The following is an 8,452-nucleotide window of genomic DNA, read 5'->3' as shown; positions in this document are numbered from 1 at the left end:
CAGCTTTCCGACCGGCGGCCGGGCGCGCGTGTCTGCAGGCGAGGAGGCCCTCATCAAGGCGGCCATCGACGGCAACCTCGGCCGCCTCAAAGGTAGCCCCTTCCTCTTCCACTGTGCCTTTTCCTCACCCCTGCCTAGTTGCGTGCTTGCGTTGTGTTCGCGGGGTCCGAGATTGTTGTTCAGGCACGCTGCATTGCTCTGTTTCGATGCGTCGCTCAGTTATCTTGCGTAGTACTGTAGTTACGGTGTCCACCGCCTTCCAGAACAGTTTCCTTCATATTCTGTACCGCGGTCGGATGTTTTACTCGCAACAGTTTGTGACCGTATCCCTTCAGCTCTGTGGAATGTAATGTTTCGCTAGCATCGACTTCTCTCAACAGACACATATGCAGATTCAGTTTAGATGAATGTGTGACGGTATAAATGTGCAAACTTTGGATGAAACCATCTGATTGTCAAGTAGTACATAGTATAAATTTACAGTCTAGTCAATTGCTCTAAAATGATGTGCTGTCAAGTATTTTCACTGGGTGACTGTCCAGCAATTAGTGTGTCAGATCATTACGTGTTGCCCATTTCACTGTTCACTTTTTTTTTTATCTTGCGAGTTTGTCTATTGGCTTCTTCAATGTGATCATGTCTACTTCTGTGGGAAGGTATTGTGAAGCGTCTTACCAAAGGAAATGGTGACCGGTCCGCGATTTTTTATTTCAACACCGATGGACTCTCTGTGTTGCATATAGCGGCATGCTTTGGCCATCTGGATATTTGCAAGTATTTGGTGGAGGAGCTCAAGGGAGATGTAAATGCTCCTGGATATGGAGCAGCTCTAGGTCTTTTTCTATCATTTTCTTCATTTTTTACATTGGTGTTTGCCAATTGCCATGTCAATGTTTGTAAGTGTGAGATCTACGGTTGTGTTGAGGATGTGCTTTTTATTACAGGTGCGACTCCATTTATGGTGTCTGCTCGGTCTGGTGATGTTGCTGCCGTCAAGTATTTTCTTGATCGCGGCAGTGATGTAATGAAAGCAGATGACAAAGGACAAACAGTTCTCCACCATGCTGTGGCTGCAGGTTCTCCCCCCTGACCACACATACACATGATTTCTTCAAGCTGGTAGTTCTACTACTACTAGTTAATAGATGTTATGGTTAAACATGACTGATGGAACCATTTCGTTTACCACAGGATGCTGAAAGGTAGCAGAGTTCCTCCTTTCAAAAGGAGTGCCGGTCGACATAGACTATGGCCGTAGAACACCAGCCTATCTGGCTGCTGAAAATGAGCAGGATAAGACATTGAAGATTTTGTTGGACTACCATGCAAACGTACATGGTCTCCGCTTTTCTTATCTCCCTCGATTCAACGTTAATTTGCACAAATAGTTTTTCGTTCAGTATTAGGATTTGGATGGTCCACTTACTATCTAATCCTCTGAAACACTAAACACATCAGTATTATATGATTGTTAGCTTTTAAATTTGGATACCCTTTTCATCAAAATAAAATCTTGAGTTATCATACCACATGTGTTTCTTAATACACTATACCTTCTTTCACCCTAATGTCATTGTCAAAGGTATGGGAAATCCTCTGTGTATGGCTCTTGTTTACCGTTCATTGAGGTGCATGAAGCTACTCATTAAGGTGAGAACTCTTGGGATTGATTTTTTATTGTTATGTTGTAATTTTGCCCACTCCATGGTCTCTGTCATGCTTATAAGTTGATGTATATGGATATTTTGTTGCACAATCCTTTCCACAGGCTGGTGCAGATGTTAATTGCAAGGGTTGTGCTATGACTCCTTTATTGTTTGCTACGTGGCGAGGAGGTTATACCAACTACATTCAGTTCCTATTGAAGGCTGGAGCAGATCCTAATATTCCTGATGATGTATGTTTTGTATTTTTAATATTTTTTTTCTGACAGCTATGCAGCATATCACCATTTTCTATTAAATCTTCTGCTGATAATATTATACAGCTCTTCTTATTATGTTCGGGAGTTATTTGGGCATGAGTTTAGGTTTGCTTTATGTCGTTGACTACGCTAATGGGAAATCGCATTTTTGCCTAAGTTGGCTCGACCTTTCAACCAAATAATCCATATCATTTAATAAATAGACCTATCAGGGCTCCTCCTATAATGAAATATTAATTAGCCTCAGCGCAATTGAATCTTGACCAGCGGGGTGAGACCACCGCACGTCCACCACTAGGATACAGCCCAATTTGCAATTGTCTATCTTTAGACTTGTCACTTTCTGTTGATTGTCAGTTAGTGAGTTCTTATTGAAGAAGTATGCCTATTCTGTTCCAGCATATATACATATACCCTTCTAAAAATGTTGGTACTTGCTTGTATCGAACAAGTTCGCAACATATATCGATGCATACTTAACAGTTGACCAGATGCTGAGATCTCACAATTCTGGGTAGCAGCATTTCTCAAATGTACCCATGAAATAGACAATAAATAAATTTACTTTTTGTTTAGTTTACTTTATGTTCGTCATCCCTGCTGTTGGTATTCTGTTTTCATTCTTTTACTCCAAGCACCTGTTTATATTGATGCCACTATCAGTTGAAGAACCTGCTAAAAAACCACATGTAAAGCTACTTCTCCTCGCGTTTTATCTATTTATTTAATGGAGACTCAAGTGGGACACCACAAAATATTTTTTGCTCAAATTCCTGTCATTGAAACCTTGTGTTGGCAGTTTGAATTGCTTAGAAAATTTGAAAATGCTTGCTGGGTAAATTCCCTGCTGATACATTTGATTAAAAATATTACTTAGATCCTGCTTCTTTCTAAAAAATACTATTACATTATGTAATGTTCATGTTCTTTTCGTATATTCCAAATGTTTCCCTTCTTGAATGATGTTGTTAAATTTTAAAATAAATGACAGTTACTTTTTCTTATGTTTCCCAGTTGGGTAGGTTGCCAATAGAGTTTGCTGCGGTGCGTGATTGCAAGGAAGAAGTTGAAATGTTGTTTCCTTTGACTTCCCCAATTCCAAATGTCCGAAACTGGAGTATCGAGGGAGTAATTTCTTATGCAAAAATTGAAGAAAAAAAGCCAATGGTATGTTATTTTCTGTTCTTATGCTGTTTTCGTACTGAATATTGTTTGAAAGGTAAACCTTTAATTGGTTCTTCAGCACTAAATTTGTTCATTAAATGTTATTATTAATTGTGGTTACTATATCCATGATACCATATGTACATTGAGAGAATGTCGACTTATTTATGGGGGTAATCTCAGGTGTCCCAACTTGGGATAATCATAAAAATTGTTTTTAACTGCTGACTAGCTCAGAACAAACTACAAACTGTCATTTAGAAGGGCAATATGATCGTGCTGAGACATCTGGCCCTGGTCTAACAGTAGACATCACGAATCCATGTGTGGAATGCACTATCAATTTGGTAACAGAACACAATAATATAAACAAACCCTCTACTGTAACAATGAATATAAAATGCTAACCACACTCAGGTTTTCGGGCTGAATAATTGGTAAAGATCATTGAGTAGAAGAGTCCTCTATTAATGAGCATTAGGAGTCTATTGATGGCTATGCAATCAAGTATGTCACCTGTGGATTGGATGCATTGATTCACACCAATTAATTGGAACATGATAAAGATCCCACATCAATATTTTGACTGTATATCGAGTCAGACTGTTACCCTTTTTTTTTCCAGATAAAATTGTGACCATTTGTTATGGGAGGATTTGTATCTATTAGATGCCTAAATACGCCACCGGTTGCTTATTAGCATTATTTCTGCGAGGCCAAAACTAATCTCTATCAATAAACGACTCATATTTAAACCTTACCTTACTTCTGGTGAGGTAAGGTGGAGCATCTTAAAAGAGTTCATTCTATTAACTGCCATAAGCTTATGTTGTGTAGAGAATAGTGAGATGCTTGAGGATGGTTCATAGTTATGGTATTATTGATACTATACCATGGTTGGAAAATACACCAGCATCATGTAAAGGGTGTGCTTCGTTAGCATCTAGTCTAGTAATAATGTCACATGAACACTACATTTTTAGTTCAGCACAAAATTATCTTGCACTCTTTTCTCGTGACTAAATTCTTGATGCCTGGGCAAATGCTATCTGTCATGTATATTTCTGAGTCCTTTTTTTTATCGCATTATGTACCTAACAGGCGAGCACATATGTGATGTATTCTCCTTGGTTCTTTCCGTGAAAGAAGCAACACCTTGTTCTGTGGCCCCACCTGGTGTTTTGTAGATTCTAACATTGTTCTAACTTTGCCGACAACATTCAATGATAAAGAGAAGGACGGTTGTACAGCAGCATACTTCTTTGAAGTAGAGAGCCTACTGTTCCTCATTTTGAGGATACTTTTTATATACCTATAGCTGCAAAGGAGTCCCTTTAGGACCTTGACGTTTTGGTTTGATTCAAATAAAACCTGGCACAGCTAATCTCTGAACCAGTGAAATATTTGCCCCTTATGCCGGTTTGGAAGCTTAAATTTGGACTGCAGCTGAACTTTGAGCTTCAGAACCAGTAAAGGATTTCTTCACTCCAAGGAGCATGTGCAGTAGGCATTGCAGCATAATCATGTCAAAGAGATAGCCACCTAGACACCAAACTATTAAGAATGTTGAACAAAATGTTATTGCATTTCTCTGGATACAAATTATCATAGTAACTGATGATTATTTCCAAAATCCACTCATTCAATTCATGTTTCATTATGTGTTATCTAGGAGCAAAAGCACGTTGAAAGAAGAATGGCTTTCTTAAAGTTACAGGCTAATATGGGATTCAAGCAGAAGGAGTATAAGTTGGCATCACAGTTATATGGTTTGGTAAACCTCTTTCACTTAACCTGTCATGGTTTAGATAGTAAGTTTTTTCTGTTAATGGGAACCAATTTAAGAGCATTTTGTTTTTTACTAGTAACTAGTTTTTCTTACTATACTCTATTTACATTGTTAACCATTTAGGATATCTAACTATTTTTAATGTAAATATGAGCTTTGAATGGCCCCAAAACAGAAAAGGTACAAGGTAATGGATAAATGAACAGTGATTTGACACTGATTTGAATTCGATCTTAACTGACATATATCATGCATAGTAAGCAAATTTGACATCAGTTGACAAACCACTTTGACATTATTTGCACATGTCAAACTTCGCTGATGTCTTACATCTCCAGAATCCCTGAGAAGTTATTTTTTCTTCTTGGCTAATATGAATATTTGATGTGGTTGTCTACTGTTTCTGTTAATGTGTTCGATGTAATGTCTACTTAGGATTGTTGACTACGTATCCAAATTGACCGTAGATGTAAATTGAACAAGCCAATCAGTCTAGTAAGAGAACGTGTTCGATAACTCCATTCTGCAGTATTACTGGGTAGTAAATTAGTAAAGTTTTTAGACAGTTTTCTGCCATTCCATGAATAAGCGTTAGAATAAAAGAAACTTTATGCCATCATTTTATGTTGAGAATAATATTGCATGACCAACTTTTGAGTGTAGGCAATAGATCATGCAGAGAGTGCAACACTGTATGCAAACAGGAGTGTTTGTAAACTGCTCATGGGTGATGGTGAAGGTGCTTTGTCAGATGCTCTCAGGTGCAGAATGCTGCGTCCTGATTGGGCAAAAGCTTGCTATCGTCAAGCTACAGCTCACATGCTACTCAAGGTGCCTCTAGCTTGCCGGGTGTCTTCACTTGTGACTTATTTCATATTGATCTTCCAGTCTGGTCACATTCTTTGATCCCCTCTGCACCAGGAGTATAAACAAGCCTGTGATGCTCTCTTGGATGCACAAAAGCTGGATCCTGGGAATGCTGAAATTGAGCGTGAACTACGGTAACCTACTCTCCTACGGTTATCTCTTCTGAATATCTTCCCGATACCAGTATAGTCTTAGGTTGGCTCGGTACGGGTGTGTTGTCACACTAACTGGCGCTGCATGTGCTGATGGTTGTTGCTTCCGTGCCCTCGTGTTGTACACTTGTACTCCTACTTTGCACTTGTCTAGGTATCGCTAGGTCCTTCCCGGTTTGGCGTTCCTTTGGTTGTGTGTTCTTTGAGCATTGTATGGATCGTGCCATCTTTGGCGTGCAATCTTCTATATTAATCAATACATGCAGCAGTTTTGTATGGTTAAAAATTGATTTTAGATTGGCGAAGTGATTTTATAGTGATGAGAAGCAGTAGCACACTAGACTATCACGGCAAAAGCCACTAGTGCAATTCCTTAGACGCCTCTGAAGAGCTTCTTTTGTTCGTTATGTGCCACTTCTGTCTCAGTCACGTATAGTGTGTGAAACAGCAGAGAACGTCGTACCTCTCTCGAGGCGACGGTTTCGTGTTAATATAGGCAGGGGCATATCCCTGATAAGCATACAAGTTTGTTGAGATTACATCTTGAGGTACAAGGAAAGTAGAGATAAGATACACATAAAGAGATTACAACCATATACTCTAACTAACCTAGACCGAAACTTATCTCAAGTAAACCGGTGTGTGGTGCGCCCCTTGAACCTGAACATTATATGGTTTAACACCCTCCCATAATCACAACTTGGACAAGTTGAGATTACGCTTAAATTCTTCAACACCTCTGGTAGGCAAAGCTTTAGCGAAGCCATCTGCAACTTGGTCTTGAGACCGAATGAACCGAATATCCAGCATTTTTTCTGCAACTCTTTCTCTGACAAAGTGAAAATCTATTTCGATATGTTTTGTTCTTGCATGAAATATTGGGTTAGCAGAAAGATAGGTGGCACCCAGATTGTCACACCATAAGCATGGAGCCTGTTTACTATGTATCCCAAGCTCTTTCAGTAATGACTGAACCCAAATAATTTCTGCAGTAGCATTTGCTAATGATTTGTATTCTGCTTCTGTGCTGGATCTAGACACAGTAGCTTGTTTCTTAGCACACCATGAGATTAAATTTGGACAAAAGAACACTGCAAAACCGCCTGTTGAGCGTCTGTCATCAAGGCAACCTGCCCAATCAGAGTCAGAAAAGGCACTTACAAGTGTTGATGGTGACTTGGTGAAGGTGAGTCCAACACTGAAAGTGTTCTTGACATATCTAAGTATGCGTTTTGCAGCTGTCAAATGTACTGTAGTGGGTGCATGAAGGAACTGACATACTTTGTTCACAGCAAAAGAAATATCAGGCCTAGTCAGAGTTAAATATTGCAGTGCACCAACCATACTTCTGTACCTGGTGTTATCCTCTTGATTCAAGAGTTTCCCTTATGTTAAGGATAGTTTCTTAGAGCTGGATAGAGGTGTTGGAGCTGCCTTGCAACCTTGCAACCCTGCTCTTGCTACAAGATCAGTGGCATACTTCTCTTGGGACAAGTGAAGCTCATCTCCATTTCTTTTTTACTTCAATGCCAAGGAAGTAGTGCAAGTCTCCTAGATCCTTAAGAGCAAACTCAGAGTTCAAATCCTTGAGGAGTGCTGAAATAGCTTCATCAGATAAGCTTGTGACAATAATATCATCAACATATATGAGTACAAATATAGATGTATTTGACTTGTTGAAAATAAACAGTGAGGTGTCAGACTTGGACGGAGCAAACCCAAGTCCTTCAAGCTTTGAACTCAAGCGAGAATACCATGCTCTAGGAGCTTGTTTTAATCCATATAGAGCCTTGTCAAGCTTGCATATGTGGAGGGGGTTTGTCTGTTTTCAAACCCAGGAGGTTGTTTCATGAACACTTCCTCTTCCAGAACACCATGAAGAAACGCGTTCTGAACATCTAGCTGGCGTAGACTCCATCCTCTGGATACAACAATAGACAAAACGAGACGAATAGTAGCAGCTTTCACTACATGACTAAAAGTATCCTCATAGTCTAGACCGTACCTTTGCTTAAATCCTTTTGTAACTAGTCTAGCCTTATAACGATCTATGGTGCCATCAGATTTCTTTTTAATTCTGAAGACCCATTTACAATCTATAACATTTTTACCTTTGCCTTGACGTGCTGGAACTAAGTGCCAAGTTTTATTTTTGTGGAGCGCCATGTATTCATCTTCCATAGCCTTCTGCCACTTTGGATCGCCTAGGGCTTCTGCAACAGAGTGTGGGATATCTGGTTCATGTGAAACACAAGCAAGTCCAAACTTTGCTAAAGACTTGTATTTTTTGGGTTGAGTTACTCCCCTCTGAAGCCTAGTGCGAGGTGGTGAAGAAGGATCCGCAGAAGATCCAGCGCCAGGAACAGCTGCAGGCTCGCTGGGCGAGGACATGCAGACCAGATCTTCTGTGGCCGACGCACGTGAAGCTGAAGAAGAGGGTGCCGCAGAGGATCACGATCCAGCAGGGGGCGCATGATTTTGCAATGATTGCGCTGGTGGGACAGGGGCTGCAGCGGGATCCACACAGGAATCAGCGCCCGTATCCTGCCGTGATGG

General features: G+C 40.1%; 1 pseudogene; it reads left to right on the top strand.

The window, feature by feature from the left end:
• Positions 1 to 7: 7 nt before the first annotated feature.
• On the top strand, positions 8 to 7,911 carry LOC125531292 (annotated as a pseudogene).
• Positions 7,912 to 8,452: the final 541 nt, after the last annotated feature.

Source organism: Triticum urartu, unplaced genomic scaffold (genome assembly GCF_003073215.2).
Source record: "Triticum urartu cultivar G1812 unplaced genomic scaffold, Tu2.1 TuUngrouped_contig_6938, whole genome shotgun sequence".
Classification (NCBI taxonomy): Eukaryota; Viridiplantae; Streptophyta; class Magnoliopsida; order Poales; family Poaceae; genus Triticum; species Triticum urartu.
This window is presented reverse-complemented; position numbering and strand designations above follow the sequence as displayed.